The sequence below is a fragment of the Oncorhynchus kisutch genome, linkage group LG9 (genome assembly GCF_002021735.2).
Source record: "Oncorhynchus kisutch isolate 150728-3 linkage group LG9, Okis_V2, whole genome shotgun sequence".
NCBI classification, from domain to species: domain Eukaryota; kingdom Metazoa; phylum Chordata; class Actinopteri; order Salmoniformes; family Salmonidae; genus Oncorhynchus; species Oncorhynchus kisutch.
This window is the reverse complement of record NC_034182.2, coordinates 10,121,049-10,139,543: the sequence shown is the minus strand read 5'-3', so window position 1 is coordinate 10,139,543 and position 18,495 is coordinate 10,121,049. Positions and strand designations below refer to the sequence as shown.

The 18,495-nt window shown below is 42.5% G+C and overlaps 1 long non-coding RNA gene across 2 annotated transcripts; it reads left to right on the top strand.

Moving 5' to 3' along the window:
- The first annotated feature begins 862 nt into the window (after positions 1-862).
- On the top strand, positions 863-6,448 carry LOC109896302 (uncharacterized). Of its 2 annotated transcripts, XR_004210993.1 has the most exons (3): positions 863-3,610; positions 4,386-4,514; positions 6,085-6,448. It is a non-coding gene; the product is annotated as an uncharacterized LOC109896302 (long non-coding RNA). The 2 variants fall into 2 exon arrangements; XR_004210994.1 differs by having other exon boundaries at positions 863-5,616.
- The last annotated feature ends 12,047 nt before the right edge of the window (positions 6,449-18,495 follow it).

Sequence of the window (18,495 nt, the reverse complement as noted above, 5' to 3'; positions counted from 1 at the left end):
GTGTGTGCTGGGCGCTGTCCTCAGATAATCGCATGGTATGCTTTCGCCGTAAAGCCTTTTTGAAATCTGACACAACGGTTGGATTAACAAGAAGTTAATCTTTAAGCCGATGTATAACACTTGTATGTTTTATGAATTTTATTATGAGTATTTCTGTTTTTGAATTTGGCGCTCTGCAATTTCACCAGATGTTGGCCAGGTAGGACGCCAACTACTTGTTCAATATTTAACCCTCTGTTCCCCCATGTTTGTTTGTTTGAGTGATTGTTTATTGTGTTGCGGTCCGTTATTGTGGCCTTGGATTTATTGACGTGTATTGTGATTATTTTTCGAGTAAAATTGCGTACATTACTCATATCTGCTGTCCTGCACCTGACTCATCTACAACAGCTACACACAGACGCATTACACCTAGAGAGGTTAAGGGAGAAATGGTTTTTATTACCCTATTACTTCATCTTCCTGTCGAACCATAATAGATGTAAGGATTGGAGAGAAGGAGGAGTGCCTAAATTGGAGTATATATACTTGCGGTGGTGGAAACATGTTTTGTCTAAAGCAGCTGTATTGACTCTCTGGGAAGAATTAAACTTGGTTCAGCTTTCATAGTGTCCGTTGAGTTATTTACTCTGAGAATTAGAACCTAACAACAGTTTCCCATGTGTATTATTGGAAATGTTCCAGTACTTATGTGCCCATTAAACATTTCATAGTATTCAGCAAGATAAGTGCACTCTATATGTGTGTTTAATTTAATATTTTTTATTTAACCAGGTAGGCCAGTTGAGAACAAGTTCCCATTTACGACTGCGTCCTGGCCAAGATAAAGCAAAGCTGTGCGACAAAAACAACAACACAGAGTTACACATGGGATAAACAAACAGTGTGTGTCTAGGCCATTAGGCACCATTAGACATGCACCTGTCCTGAGAATGGGCATGTCTGTTTATTTTTGTACTATTGCTATGCCCTAATGTGAAACCAAAAAGCTAACGGTGGCTAAATGCCAGAGTGAATGAATCATTAACATAAAGAGGAGTTACTATGTGTGTGATACAAGGATGAAACCTGTTTAAAAAGTGTGTTCCAAGGCTGGAAAGGGAGTTACTTTATGGACCAGCTCGGCTTATATTACTTCTGTTAGGTTCTAATTTTTCAGAGTAAATAACTCACGGACACTAGAGAACCTTAACCAAGGTTAATTCTTCCCAATGGGTCACTGTATTCAGACAAAAACATGTTTCCACCACCACAAGTATATATACTCCACTTTAGGCACTCCTCCTTCTCTCCAATCCTTACATCTAAAATATGTTTCCCTGTGGAAAATGTTGCCAATTTCTCATCGTAAGGAATCCACAATATTTGATCCCTGGCCTCTACTAAAAAGTTAGGTAAGACATGATCTCATACGTCTTCCTTCACATAGAAACTGTAATCTCTATGAACTACTATCGATCGAACCGAGGCTATACAACGATATGTGACATTTCCTCTCCTGCTACTCTCGAGGATTTGTTGTGGCCCTTTTGAAAACGATGCAAACGCTTACCTGGCAAAAAAAATTCCGATTATAGCAGGCTCCATACCAACTTTACACTCCCTTTTCCAATGACCAAATAGCCCCACACCTAAAACAGGACTCTGTCTCCCTACGCTTTCTCCCTCCACTACATTGGTTTATCTTGGCCATTGAAACTATAGTTAGTGATTTTTCCCTATGGCCCTATTACCCCTCACACGTCTGCTGAAGTGAGTTATATTCCACTCTCAAAAACATCCTCTTGAATTAAATCCCAATACCCCTGCAAGTATCGTTTTGATCACAGGGTTCAAACCTGCCACCAAAGCAGAAGTGCAAATTCTATCAATGCACTCCCATCTATAATACATACCTTCTATTAACCATTTTCCAAGGTAGCGCTACCCACTTCCCCGGATAATCATTAATTGGTCATGGCACTTAAAACCTTGTATTAGAACCGAAACCGTAGCGTTTGCGAATTTATTACTGGAGATGGATGACTTTTAATGTATTTTTCCCGTATTGCCTCAACTATCACTATTATTGATAACACACGTCACCAAAATGATTAATACTTGCTTTCCTATTTCCACATAGCCTTTCATGGTTCCCCCTTATAGGGCATAAACCAACCTCTCTCCGAATTGATACTGCTACTACATGTAATTCAAACTGTGATTTTTCCATTTTGTTTTTTAACTCACTGGCTTCTAGAACTCTCATCTTACAAAAACTCACTAGTTGCTAGAACTCTTGTCTTCTGCCTGCTCCATTTTACCGTGCAGATCTTTCTTTTTTTTTTTTCTAGTTTTATCCGCTGCTGATAAAATGCTGTGATTAGGATGTGTTGGTGTTCAAATACTGGAGAGTGAGACCAAATCATGGACGCTGGACAGAGTGGATTTTAGTAGTAACAAAAAGGCAGTTTATTGAGTCAAAGATATCTTGTCCGGCAGTAAAGCGTGCACGGACCTAGTCATATGACTCAGTAAGGAGTCAGCTGAAAAGGGTGCTTTGCCAGAGTTTACAGCAGAATGTATACACAGAATAATGTAGGTGGAGTCTGGCAGTTTATGGCTGGGGCTAGGGTGCTTCCTGTTTTGACAGGGGTGCGTGCAATGACTTGAGTCAGGCGGATTAGATAACTGTTTGTGCGGTTAGTATCCTTGTGACAATGGGGAACCATGTTTTGTGCAACAGCAGTCTTGTGTCTCAGTCATGGGGTGTGTTGTGCAGGTTTTAATCCTATGGTCACAAGCAGGCTCTAAAGCAGCCTGAGGGCACTAAGGCCACTTAAATGATGCATAATATATGTGCTTGATATATGAGCTATGTATATGAATATATGTATATATGACAGATGCCTGTATTGTGGTTTGGACCGTTCCCTGATCTCAGTGTTCCACATTACGATTTCATCCTTACACTCTTGCCTGGTTTAAAAATTTCCATCTACTGGAAAATGTGTACCAATTTTTTCCAATTTAGTACATTTTCCCAAACATTTATTTGGTTCTTAGTTTTGATCATATGCTTTTTTTGTGCCTCTAAGGCTATGGTAACATTTTCCTTTTCTACTCCTCCCTCCCCAGGAGTATCCTAGCCTCTAGAAACCATTTCAGTTCTTATTAGCACGGCGTCACCACACAATGGCGTTAAGTAATAACAGTGTAGCCTATTAGTAATTTAGTCACCTTTTATCCTTGAACCACCTTCTCTCTTTCCTGCTACTGTTACTACAGACTATGGTTGTCCAAACATTCATACACCCAAACACACCTCTGACTTCATGGCCATTGTGGCTGGGACTTTTGTCTCTCTTACAGATCTTGCAAGGGAATTCCCCCACTAGGGACCTATCCTTCATGGACCCTACCCGACACTGTAATGACACCCATGGATCTCGCAGAGAATCACACACCCACTTGGGACCTATCCTTATGAAACCTACCCTACACCAGATATTTATCTCGATGTCACAGAGGAAAACCTCTACTCGGGACCTATCCTTATGAAACCTACCCTACACCAGATATTTCCGGTCATTACACAATGGGCCTACCGAATTAAACTCAGGTTCTCCAGGTCCGTATCCTATAATTGTTACCCCTGTAGGGTGGTAGGGTCCCAAAGACCCTCCCCATTATTGATTAAGGGGACCTTAAGATTCCTATTCTTGTCTCACTATTGTACTGTTGCTATGTTTGTGAACTCTGCCACTATACTTTGCACAAGCTATCTATATTAGTCTTTAGTGTTAAGCCCTAATGGTGCACGAGTGTGCTTGCAGGCCGGGTGTGAGTCAGACTGAAACTAGATAAAGAGAAACTAGATAAAGAGTCTGGTTTTGACATTTTGATCTTGTGTGACAGGGGACAATGCTAATTAATTCAGAGAAGCTACTGTACTAGGTTACCTCAGCTTATTACTGCACATATACATTGAGGTAGGTGATCACACCACTTGGGAGTGATCACATGTATATAATCAGCTGTGCCCTTTGGTTGGTTGCAGAACGTACTCTGAGACATACATGCTGTGTTTCTATTGCTAACATCTGTCTGCAATTGCATTAATAAAGGTTTGATATGTTTACTTAAAGAAAATATTGCCTGACTGCTGTTTTCACCAATAAGCCAATGATTTGACAAGGAACAAGGAACCTACCCCGACACCCCCAACACTGTACATAATACAGTTGTTATTGTTCTCTCTCTACTCCCATCCTCTATCTCTGTCCCTCTATCCCTTATCTCCACCTCTCCCTCTCATCTTTCTCTGCCTACCTCCTCCCTTTGTTTATTTCTCTCTCTACCCCCTTCTCACGTTTTACCTCTCCCCCTTCTCTCCTCTCTCTCAGAGGGAGGTGTTCAAGGCATTTGCCGCACTCTTCCAGGCAGCCGGCCCCCCTGCGGTTTGTGTGCCTACCCCTCCTCCCAGGCCATCTACGCTGTAGACCCAATGCTCAAGTGGGGCACTGGGGACAAAGGTGAGGCCTGGGTGTATTACAGCATATGTTGGCGTGTACGTTTTGTGTACCTCCCCGCGTGTGTATGTGTGAGAGCTCTACGTTCCTCACACATTCACAAGATGGGCTAACTGTATACACTGTGAGAACAGGAGGAGAGCTAGTCTGGCCTTGAACTGGCTACAGTCTCAGAAACAATAGATAGGCTAACTGTTATTGTCCACGTTCCCATCCCACTCATGGTTTACACACAGATTTGTGCCTACGCTCGATTGATAAATGAGGCCTTGTAAGTAAGCATTTCACGGTGAGGTCGGTGCATGTGACTTAATCTAGCTTAATCTAGCTGAGGCTAGTTCAAGGTCAGACCAGCTGTCCTCCTGTTGCCATGGCGTATACATGGCAACTGTGATAGATGGTACTGCCGTTGTAAGGAAAGGAGGGGGAGCAGTGGAGGACCAGCAGCAGATGAATAAAACAGTAACACGTGTGTATGCATTAGGTTGTTACTCTGTATTTTGTCCCTATATTTACAGACCTAAAACTCATGTATGGCTACTGGTCTTGTTGAGAATAATACATTTTTTCAAGGTGTGGAAAATGCTGGATAACAGGATAAAGCAAACACGCTTTTATATTTTAAAAGGTTTAATAGACTCACACGTGCATGTGGAGAGACACACGTCCCTCTGAAGGTCTGTACCAATCTACTGAAGGACAAACCACTCATTACATAATCATCTTATCTCTATTCGCTCTCCAATTGCTTCGACACTGGTCAAAACATCTCCACCCTCTGGGTCAGAGTAAACTCTCATTTGAATGTGTCTATAGCTGATTACAGCTATCGGCCTTAGCTTCAAAAAGGTCACCTAGTTCTATTTTATGATGATGACTCCTAATCTCAGGAGGGGGAGCAGCGGAGGACCAGCAGCAGCTGTATAACATTTTGTGGACATAAAAAATGTACGACCCAACAGGCTAGGAGGGTGAGAGTGCTGTTGGTTAGTTGTCTTCTGTTATTTCAAATGTGGTCCTGTGTGGCTCAGTTGGTAGAGCATGGCGCTTGGAATGCCAAGGGCTATGGGTTCCAACTTTGCTGGGGTCACCCATGCGTTAAAAGGTATGCACGCATCGGATAAATGTGTCTGCTAAATAGCATGTGTTACGCTCTCAAATCTGTCAGAGGTAGATTGGATGGTTTAACAGGTGATTAGTGATATATAACACAGATTCCGACAGAGGTTTAGTTTCTCTAATCTGCGAACACTTCAGTGTGTAGGAAAACTGCTATATATCTTATTGGGAGTTTCCTGTAGTGATAGTTTCCCCCAGGGGATGGGTATAATGGCACTATTCATCTATGAATCAATAGTGATACCATTACAGAGTATTACCAGTGTAGACCATTGTATACTAAAGCCCATATTCCTAATCAAATTTCTCACACTGAGTTTGTATTTCTTAATTTCTCATAAACCTCATTTTAGTTCTATTATTTAATATGTTCCATTTAAATGTCATCCATTATTAAGCCCTGCTAATAACATCCAGTGTATGATCTACCTTCTATGATCTGTTCCTGGATCAGGTGAACGTGTGATGAAGCTTCAGATCCTGGAGGTGAACTTCAGTCCAGACTGCGCCCGGGCCTGCTTCTACGACCACATGTTCCAAACCCTCTTCCTAAATGAGGCTGATCACTGCCCTGTCACTCAGGTCTCATGATGACCTCTAACCCCAGACCTCAAACCCTTCCATATTATGCAGTTGAAAAGGTCCATTTGGAAAATGTGTATTTCCTCTTTTTAGTGGAATTCGATATTGAGTGACGGTCTGGACCAGAGGTGCCAAATACATTTTGCCCTATGGGCCGCATTCGTTCTCCACCGAGGTCTTAAAATTGACTGTATTTCCTCGCCATCAACATTTGCAAATAAATTGTTTTTAAAACACTTTTGGAATGTTCTATGCTCCCTGACTGTTGTTGTGGAAATATTGAATGAAATATTTCTCAGATACCGGAACTTTTGAATTCAAAAATACTTTATAACAGAGCCGAGCAACTCCATGGAAGAACTGACTTGTCTTGTTACAGACCTCTGGCTTTATAGGTTTCCATCTTCAGATAACACACACAGTCACTCCCTTCTATGTAGATGGTTAACTCCCCTTGGCCTTACGCCAATATTTTCTTCCTGTCCCAATTCTTGCTTGTTAATAACGCCCACATCTGCTTCAGTTTAGAATAAATTGGTGACAGCGCTGTAGTGTTAATACAGAAAATAATACATTTATTGCATATATACTTTCCTAGTATAAGTGCTTTTCTAATAATACTTGATTAGTACAAACATAGGTTCTTATTACAGATACATGGCTTTGGTGCCTATATTTATTAACTAAGGTACTCATTTTCTGCCTATGTTCTGTTTTTAACATGTCTAGTGATTAACTACATGTTGACCCAGTCTGTACACCCAGGGATTCTGCTAACGTCCTGTTTGTATATGTCCAATGTTTGTTTATCTAGCTCTTTGTCCATTCACCTGAGCTCAGCCTTTTATCTGTCTCAATACATCTGGGAGAACAGTCTGGATACTGGAAAATCAACAATGGTCATGAGTTTTTCACCTACACTGTCTAGATTTTGTTTCGATGACTGTAAGCAAACTGGAGAGACTGAAGAGACTATAAATGTAGGTTCAATATCATTTCTACAGTTTTGATTTGGCTTTAGTCATTTTAAATGTCAAATTAGTTTTTCCACCGAATGTTTATTATTATTTTTTACATTCAAACCTCCTGCGGTACTGTTTGAAGGGGCTCACGGGATGGATCTGGGCCACAGGCCGTAGATTTGACACGCTGGTCTGGACTGATACACACTGATCTCTCTCTCAGACACACACACCCAGAGTAAAGTAGATAGGCCCAGAGTAGGTGTGGTATGGGGAGTGGGAACTGTCGTGGAAATACTTCTTAAAAATATCTCTTAGACACCGGAGCTTGTGAATTCAAAATACAGTGGGGCAAAAACGTATTTAGTCAGCCACCAATTGTGCAAGTTCTCCCACTTAAAAAGATGAGAGAGAATTTGCCATAATTTGCAAATTAATTGATGAATTAATTTGCAAATAAATTCATTAAAACTCCTACAATGTGATTTTCTGGATTTTTCTTCTCATTTTGTCTGTTATAGTTGAAGTGTACCTATGATGAAAATTACAGGCCTCATCTTTTTAAGTGGGAGAACTTGCACAATTGGTGGCTGACTAAATAATTTTTTGCCCCACTGTATCTGGCAATAGCTCTGGTGGACAATTCTGCAGTCAGCATGCTAAATTGCACACTCCCTCAACTTGAGACATTTGTGGCATTGTGATGTGACAACTGCACATTTTAAAGTGTCATTTTATCCCCAGCACAAGTTGTACCTGTGTAATGATCATGCGGTTTAATCAGCTTGTTGATATGCCATACCTGTCAGGTGGATGGATTATCTTTGCAAAGGAGAAATGCTCACTGACAGGGATGTTAACCAATTTGTACTCAAGAAAAATACACTTTTTGTGCATATTGAACTGTTTTTTTTGTTTGTCAGGTCATGAAACATGGGAACACTTTACATGTTGCGCTTATATGTTTGTTTAGTGTAACTTAAGCACATCATTACTACTGAACTTATTTGGGCTTACCATGCAAGGGGTTCACTACTTAGATGCAAGACATTTTAGCTTTTCATTTGTTACATTTCTAAAAACATAATTCCACTTTGACATGGGGTATTACGTGTCGGCCAGTGACTCAATTAAAAAAATTAGGCTGTAACAAAAATGTGGAACAAGTAAAGGCGTGTGAATACTTTATGAAGGCACCATATCTAGGGGGCCTGACTTCCAGGGGGGGACCCAAACTCTCCCCCCTTCCTTTAGGTGATCAAAAGAACCCTGTGTAGCACACCACCCCCCACAAGGTTCAAAATAACAGTACACAATCTTAATTTTTACAGATTTAATTAGACACCAAACCCCAGATATAGTTCCATAAAACTACACATTACGTTGACAGACTTAGGCTACTGCAGTTCAAATAATGAAAAATAAAGACAAACACCCACAGCGACATACATAAGTTACAGACATTGTCAAATACATGCATATTAAGTAGGCCTAGTGTTAAAATACATTATGGTGGCCCTCAAGTCGAACATCTTGATCAGCCTGTAAAACCAAGAGTATCCACCACCTTTCCTAGGTACTTCACCGTTGCTTGGGCAATTTCACTCAATACTACCACATCATCCAAATATGCCTCTGAATTTTCCAGAACACGTAGAATGATTTGATACTTTTTTGCCCCACTGTACATAAGCCGAGTGGTCCATGGAGCAACTGCCGGTCCCAGACTCTGAGATCTCTTTATATACAGTTATAATTTGACACATCATACATAGTCACTCCACTCTATGTAAATCACCACCATCTTTTGGCATTCTGACACTGTTTCCTAATCTTACTTCTAGTCTGTCTACGCCCATCTTTACTTGGTTTCCCCTCCTCTTATTGACACATACTCTAAGGCATAGATTTTATTGGTGGCGTGACCATAGCAAATGGTACAAAAATAATAGACATACACACATAATGCAGGTGTACGTCTGAGGAAAATTATACGATTATGTAGTGGCTTCCCTTAAGCCCATAATCAAATCAAATCAACCGTATTTATATAGCCCTTCTTCCATCAGCTGATATCTCAAAGTGCTGTACAGAAACCCTGCCTAGAACATGGCCAAGATGTTAAAATGTTCATAAATGACCAGCATGGTCAAATAATAATAATCACAGTAGTTGTCGAGGGTGCAACAGGTCAGCACCTCAGGAGTAAATGTCAGTTGGCTTTTCATAGCCAATCATCGATAGTATCTCTACCTCTCCTGCTGTCTCTAGAGAGTTGAAAACAACAGGTCTGGGACAGGTAGCACGTCCGGTGAACAGGTCAGGGTTCCATAGCCGCAGGTAGAACAGTTGAAACTGGAGCAGCAGCATGGCCAGGTGGACTGGGGACAGCAAAGAGTCATCATGCCAGGTAGTCCTGAGGCATGGGCCTAGGGCTCAGGTCCTCCGAGAGAGAGAAAGAGAGAATTAGAGAGAGCATACTTAAATTCACACAGGACACTGGATAAGACAGGAGAAATATTCCAGATATAACAGACTGAACCTAGCCCCCCGACACATAAACTACTGCAGCATAAATACTGGAGTCTGAGACCGGAGGGGTCAGGAGACACTGTGGCCCCATCCAATGACACCCCGGACAGGGCCAAACAGGTAGTATATAACCCCACCCACTTTGCCAAAGCACAGCCCCCACACCACTAGAGGGATATCTTCAACCACCAACTTACCATCCTGAGACAAGGCCGAGTATAGCCCACAAAGATCTCCGCTACGGCACAACTCAAGGGAGGGCGCCAACCCAGGCAGGAAGACCACGTCAGTGACTCAACCCACTCAAGTGATGCACCCATCCTAGGGACGGCAAGGAGAGCACCAGTAAGCCAGTGACTCAGCCCCTGTAATAGGGTTAGAGGCAGAGAATCCCAGTGGAGAGAGGGGAACCGGCCGGGCAGAGACAGGTGTACCCATATGCTGTATATGAGGCTGTAAAGCTATAAAAGCAGAGAGGTTGGTTGTTCCACGGATCAGCACGGCTTTACTACTCTGTATTAGTCTATATTGAATTCACAAGTTCTTGTAAGAGTGTTATATTTTTGAGGCAATATTCCACCACATATTTTGGCGAGCTTGCCAGGAGTCGAAGGGACCATTGGACAAGTGACGCCTTCGGCTGACGGCAGTTCTTCCGAGCAACCTCTCAAACGGGTGGCCACCCAGCTAGCAGGTAAGCTTGTTCTTACATAGTTGAATGTTTGTGCGAATTGCTTTGGGAGTTCTGTCTCAGCAGGAAAGGTATCACGTGGGTCTCTCCAAATTCCTAAAAGAACCTAGTAGTGTTAAGAGCTTTTGAATTCAATAACCTGCATGCATGGTTTGGGGGATTGTTAAATATAATTTGTATGTGCATTTGTGGTGACTAAGTGTGTGGGAATTTGTGGACCTCGCTGGTGTCAGGTGTTTGGTGGAGGGGGATTGCACTTGCTCTGGTCGGACCGCTCAACGAACCCACATGGGTGGCCTGTTTGGACAGCCGGGCACGACTGTTTCAGGACCTGTTTAGGGATGTGCGTTAACACAGCCCATTCAACCTGATCAAGCGGTTTGTGTTGGGTGCGTGATTCAGGTTGCCCCTCTCACCGGAGCATTCATCCGGGGACTTTGTGTGGTCTGAGTGGTGCGTTTGTTTGCTCTCTTTGGCTAGACTGCCTGGCCTGGTGTGGGGCTGCGGCTACCTGGATATATTGTCAACACAAATCAAATAAAAACCTACAATACCACTTTTAACAATTAAGAAAAGATCTGCTCTGGGTAGATTATTCACGATACCTCCCCAAGACGGGGGTCCGCTTAGGTGAATAGATAGGGCGCAGTCAAACGTCGACCCGATTTTGCGATGTTCAACTGCAAAATAAATCCTGCAAATAAAACGCTCCGTCTGGCTAAACAGGGATTTTTAATTAGTAGGTCACTTTGCGAATACCGCTCTGACGAACAGAGGACTGCACTAGGCGGGTGAATAGGGAATGATGGGACTCTCGGACCCGATTCGGCAGAATTCCCATCATACCACAAAATCCTACAGAATAACTTCTTCCTGTGGTTGCGGAATTGTATCAGGCTAGGCTAAAAACTATAGGTCGTTTTGGGTAAAACGTAGTATGTGTATGAGTGAATGTGAATAAAAGCCTTAATGAGCATAAGCTTCTCTGTGTAGCGGAAGTGTATGAGAGTAAGCTAAGACTGCAGTTAAATAAGAAAGAACATTGTGTGTGTTACTGGTCCAGCGAAGGATTGCGCAAGCCTCTCTGTGACAGTTAATTGAGCGTAATTTGAGAAGGGCACATCTAGCGCTCACTGGGAAGAGGGAATAGAATCAATAGGTATTGATTAAAAATAACTATGTAAAGATAGGACATTGACATAATAGTGTATTAGATACTGTAACTATTCTGGAATGCATAGAAATTGTTAAATAAAACATTAAACAAGACCCATGTAGTATATACCGGTGTGTGTAGTGGAGAGATAAAACAGACAGGCATAAGCTATACTATATGGTTGAAATAAACCCAGGCTATTTAGAATAAATAGGGCAACGAATACATAGAGAATAGTATTGTGGCATAGTTCATAATGGCATTTGCTAGAAGAGAATTAAAGCATCGTGAAGGACGATAGGAGAAAAAAGGGATTGATCAAGCACTCTGTAGCAACAGAATCCCTAGGGAGACATAGCCTGAAGGGAAGAACCGGAGTGTAAGGTCACAGCAACTAGAAAGAGAGAGAGAGTGGGTTGGGAGAAACTCAGTGAAATAGGAACTAGTGCTGAGAATAGATAGAATAAATTAGGAATAAAACAATAAGTAACAATCGGATAGGATAATATAAAGGAATAAATTTAAAATAGATAAGGTACAGATATTATAAATAACTGAATTAGACGGAAAAAGGTATTAAATAGGATTTAATGCACTGAATAAAGTTAACCTCTCAGGTATGTGGGACGCTAGCGTCCCACCTGGCCAACATCCGGTGAAATTGCAGAGCGCCAAATTCAATGTACAGAAATACACAGCATTCATAAAATAATAAGCATTCATAAAATATACAAGTGTTATATATCAGTTTAAAGATTAACTTCTGCCGCGTTTTGTTCAGTAATCCAATGGCTCCAAGGCGGTCACAACAGGTAGACGAATACATACTAAAAGTACCGGTAAAGTTTGTTGAAACATGGCAAACAATGTTTATAATTAATCCTCAGGTTGTTTATTGTCTTTATAGTCAATAATATTTATACCGGACAATACCGTTTTCAATAGAAAGGAAAAATAACAAACGGTGCGCGTCCAAATCAGGTCTGCATACTTCCTCTGTCCTCTGACCAAAATGGCTTTTTACTCGTCCTTTTTCAAAATAAAAGCCTGAAACCATGTCTAAAGACTGTTGAGATCTAGTGGAAGATTCTCCATAGGCTGAAAAACAGCCACATGAAAATAATTCCACTTCCTGGATGGATTTTTCTCAGGTTTTCGCCTGTGATATCAGTTCTGTTATACTCACAGACATTATTTTAACAGTTCCGGAAACTTTAGAGTGTTTTCCATCCAAATCTACCAATTATATGCATATCATAGCTTCTGGGCCTGAGTAACAGGGAGTTTACTTTGGGCATGCTTTTCATCTGGACGTGAAAATACTGCCTGCTGTCACCAAGAAGTTAAGTCATGTACATTGCAAAGGCTTGGCATCTCTATCAATACACCTGCCTTGAGCAATCCTTCAATTGTTGAACGTATCCCTTCTTCAGCTTCAGGCTCCATACGATCTTGGGCTTTCCAAGGAGGTTTAGCATCAGGTTTTACTTTGAGGTTAGCAGGACTTGCTGATTTCACCAACCCAACATCTTTATCATGTTGTGACCATACCTCTGATGGTATGATTCTCTCAATTTCTTCAGATCTGACAGATCTGATTTGGATAGAAAACACTCTGAAGTTTCTAAAACTGTTTGAATCATGTCTGTGAGTACAACAGTACTTATGTAGCAGGCGAAACCCTGAGGAAAAACCATTCCAATTTTTGGGGGGAATCCAGATTTCTAAGGGACCTTCTTGCAGTTCCTACCGCTTCCACTGGATGTCACCAGTCTTTAGAAATTTGTTGAAGTTTTTCCTTTGTGTAATGAAGAAGTAGCCCTGTTCAAAACTAGGGTCACTTCAAGTGTACTGTTTGTTAGAGGCGCGTGACCAGAAAGGTAGCGTCAGTTTGTTTTCTTCCTGTATTGAACACAGATCATCCCGTCTTCAATTTGATCGATTATTTACTTTACAAAATACCTAAAGTTGTATTACAAAAGTAGTTTGAAATGTTTTGGCAAAGTTTACAGGTAATTTTTGAGATATTTTGTAGTCACGTTGCGCAAGTTAGAACCAGTGTTTTTCTGGATCAAACGAGCCAAATATATGGACATTTTGGATATATATTGACGGAATTAATTGAACAAAAGGACCATTTGTGATGTTTATGGGACATATTGGAGTGCCAACAGAAGAAGCTCGTCAAAGGTAAGGCATGATTTATATTTTTATTTCTGTGTTTTGTGTCGAGCCTGCAGGGTTGAAATATGTTTTCTCTCTTTGTTTACGGAGGTGCTACTCTCCGTAAACTGTTTGCTTTCGCCGAAAAGCCTTTTTGAAATCTGACATGTTGGCTGGATTCTCAACACGTGTAGCTTTAATTTTGTATCTTACATGTGTGATGTCAAAGGAATTTGACACTCTGCATTTTCCCTGGATTTTTACCAGGTGGGACGCTAGCGTCCCACATATCCCAGAGAGGTTAACAGTCTGTTAAAGCTCGAAAAATAGAAGGACAATGATATTGACATGACAAGAGCAACAGTAAACAAGGGGGAAGGGACAGCAAGCTCACATACAATCAAGCAATATGTTGAAAAAAGAAAGAGAAGAGAGGAGCCTGCTGAACAACCCGAGGAGAATGATAAGGTTAGCATTTCTGTTCAGAGGTCCCTCTCAATCAGGAGAATCAGATCTCCACCAGAAATAGCACTCTGTGGATGGACACATCATCAGACATTGGGAGAAGTCGTTTGGGACTCGAAAGGATGCAACTTGACAATAACTAAAGGAGAAGACACTTGGCTGATCACCATGGACAAACATGACCAAGAGGAAGGTGAAGAATATATAGTAGAAATGGTGAGTATTAAATGGACTGAAGAGAATAGTGTAAATATCATCCGAATTGGCCCCACGCTGGCACCAGGCCAGGAAAGGACTGTGACAACAGTAACAGCAACAGTAACAGTCTGTTGTAATTAACGCCGTGCTGCTGTAAACTGTTGTTTAGAGAGGTGTCTGCGAGGGAGGATCATGTTGAAGTGTTTTATTTTCGAAGGATGTCATATCACTTTTATTTTGTAACTCTATATGCATGGTATTGATTTTCATGAACTTCTATCATATTCATTGCATTTTTCTCTTTATATTCTACATAACTGAGAACCTCAGGCCAGGCTCTGTACTACATGCTCATGGCTTTTACATGTTGTATTGTATCTCTTTTCTATTTTTACCTTTGGTATTATGTTGTTTTTTGCATATCACTATGGAATATGGCTGGATCTTTTACTCCTATCTTTTGTTTATTGATTAGGAGATGTTTGGCCCTGCCATTTTACATTAGCTGAGGCCATAACTACATTGGTTGCATACGGACATACTAATGACAGGAGAACGTGGAGAGAGGATGGTGGCAAAATGGCCAACCTGAAACATGAAGTATACAATAAATGTTTTTTTGTGTGACATAAGGGGTCCCGCCACCATTATAATCTAGCCTGAAGCAGATGTGGGCGTAACTGGGCGTGAACAAGCAAGAACTCGGAATAAAAGATAATGGTGGCGAAAGGACAAGGGGAGTTATTTCATTTACATATGGGATGTACACATATGCTGTATATGAGGCTGTAAAGCTATAAAAGCAGAGCCAGTGCTCAGGACGGTTGGTTGTTCCACGGATCAGCACGGCTTTACTACTCTGTATTAAAGTCTATATTGAATTCACAAGTTCTTGTAAGAGTGTTATATTTCTGAGGCAATATTCCACCACACAGGCCAGGCTTGGTCCTGTTTGTGGGTGAGTCCCAGAAAGAGGGCCAATTATTAAGTGCGTTATCTACAAATTCTATCTTTTGGGAGGGGCAGAAAACAGTTTTCAACCAGTGATTGAGTTGTGAGACTGCTGTAGAGCTCATCACTCCCCCTAACTGGGAGGGGGCCAGAGACAATTACTTGATGCCGACGCATCTTTCTAGCTGATTTACACGCTGAAGCTATGTTGCTCTTGGTGACCTGAGTGTTTCATCCGAACATTGTTGGTGCCGACGTGGATAACAATATCCCTATACTCTCTACACTCAGTTTTAGCTTTAGCCAGCACATCCTTAACGTCGGTAGCCCTGACCCCTGGTAAACAGTGTATCATCTCTAGATGATTCGTTTTAAGTCTAATAATATGGGTAATGAAGTCACCAATGACTAGGGTTTTCAATTTGTCAGAGCTAATGGTGGGAGGCTTTGCCATCTCAGGCCCCGTAGGGGGTGGAGTAGAGACCGGAGAAGGCTCAGCCTCTGACTCGCTGCTTAATGGGTGTCGTGGAATATTGCCTCAGAAATATAACACTCTAACAAGAACTTGTGAATTCAATATAGACTTTACTACAAAGTAGTAAAGCCGTGCTGATCCGCGGAACAACCAACCTTCCTGAGCACTGGCTCTGCTCTTATACACATACAGCATATGGGTACATACATACTCCCCTTAGTCCTTCTGCCACCATTATCTTTTAGTCTGAGTTCTTTGCTTGTTCACGCCCAAGAACGCCCATATCTACTTCCGGTTAGGTTATAATGGTGGCGGGACCCCTTATGTCATACAAAAATAATGCATTTATTGCAAGCTTATGTTTCACCTGTTGGTTGTGTTGCTACCATCCTCTTTCCTGTGTCCTTCTGACATTAGTATGTCAAATAAAATAAAATGTATTTGTCACATACACATGGTTAGCAGGTGTTAATGCAAGTGTAGCGAAATACTTGTGCTTCTAGTTCCGACCATGCAGTAATATCTAACAAGTAATATAACCTAACAATTTCACAACAACTACCTTATGCACACAAGTGTAAAGGAATTAATACGAATATGTACATAAAATATATAAATGAGTGATGGCCGAACGGCATAGGCAAGATGCAGTAGATGGTATAGAGTACATTATATACAGTGGGGCAAAAAAATATTTAGTCAGCCACCAATTGTGCAAGTTCTCCCACTTAAAAAGATGAGAGAGGCCTGTAATTTTCATCATAGGTACACTCCAACATAGCCTAGACCAGCTGGACATACAAAGATCAGAGGGATAGACAAAGGAGGGGGTCTGCCAAATGACCAACTGATGGATTACAGACATCAATCACATCACAGGGGAGACACATAAGTCTGTTTGATCTTAGACAACCATATGAAGAGAAGGTGACACATGGACACCAGAACAGCTGGACACCCTAAAGCTAGAGGAGATGAAAGACACATACAAAAGGACACATGGAGTTAATTACAGGGTCTAAACACAGGCCACAGGAAAGAGGGATGTAACTGTATTTGCATTGGGGGATGAACTGATGATGTATGTGTGGGTATAAAATGAAGAGTGAGAGCTCTGGAAAGGTGTGTGTTCCGCGGAGCACTCCGGCTTGAGATATCTTGATATTAAAAGCCTATTGATTTTTACAAAGTTCTTGAGTGCGTCATATTTGAGCCGATTTGCCACCACAGTACCTACGATGAAAATTACAGGCCTCTCTCATATTTTTAAGTGGGAGAACTTGCACAATTGGTGGCTGACTAAATACTTTTTTGCCCCACTGTACATATGAGATGAGTAATGTAGGATATGAAAACATATAAAGTGGCATTGTTTAAAGTGGCTAGTTGTAGTGGCTTTCTTCCTGGGAAGGAGAGGAGGACCAAAATGCAGCGTGGTTATTTATAAACATCTTTAATGGAAGATGAAAACGTGAACACTATACAAAATAAGAAAACGTGGAAAAACTGAAACAGTCCTAACTGGTGCAAAACACAGAGACAGGAACAATCACCCACAAGATACCTAAAGAATATGGCTGCCTAAATATGGTTCCCAATCAGAGACAACGATAAACACCTGCCTCTGATTGAGAACCACTCCAGGCAACCATAAACTTACCTAGTACACTCAACTGAACACAACCCCATAGACTACAAAACCCCTAGACAAAACAAGACACATAAATCACCCATGTCACACCCTGGCCTAACCAACATAAGAAAACACAGAATACTAAGACCAGGGCGTGACAGTACCACCCCCCCCAAAGGTGCGGACTCCCGGCCGCATACCTAAACCTATAGGGGAGGGTCTGGGTGGGCGTCTGTCCACGGTGGCGGCTCTGGCGCGGGACGTGGACCCCACTCCAACACAGTCTTAGTCCGCTTACTTAGCGTCCCTTGAGTAGAGACCCTCTCCGCCGACCTTGGCCTAGTAACCTTAACAAAGGGCCCCACTGGACTGAGGGGCAGCTCCGGACTGAGGGACAGTTCGGGACTGAGGTAGCTCGGGACTGAGGGGTAGCTCGGGACTGAGAGGTAGCTCAAGACTGAGGGGTAGCTCAAGACTGAGGGGTAGCTCAAGACTGAGGGGTAGCTCAAGACTGAGAGGTAGCTCAGGACTGATAGGTAGCTCAGGACTGAGAGGTAGCCCAAGACTAAGAGATAACTCAGGCAGGTTGACGGCTCTGGCAGATCCTGGCTGAATGGCGGCTCTGGCGGATCCTGGCAGATTGGCGGCTCTGGCGGATCCTGGCAGACTGCCTGCTCTGGCGGATCCTGGCAGACTGGCGGCTCTGGCGGATCCTGGCAGACTGGCGGATCCTGGCAGACTGGCGGATCTGTCGCATCCTGGCAGACTGGCGGCTTTGGCGGATCCTGGCTGACTGGTGGCTTTGGCGGATCCTGGCTGACTGGCGGCTCTGGCGGATCCTGGCTGACTGGCGGCTCTGGCGATCCTGGCTGACTGGCGGCTCTGGCGGATCCTGGCTGACTGGCGCCTCTGGCGGATCCTGGCTGACTGGCGGCTCTGGCGGATCCTGGCTGACTGGTGGCTTTGGCGGATCCTGGCTGACTGGTGGCTTTGGCGGATCCTGGCTGACTGGTGGCTCTGGAAGATCCTGGCTGACTCTGGCGGCTCATGACAGACG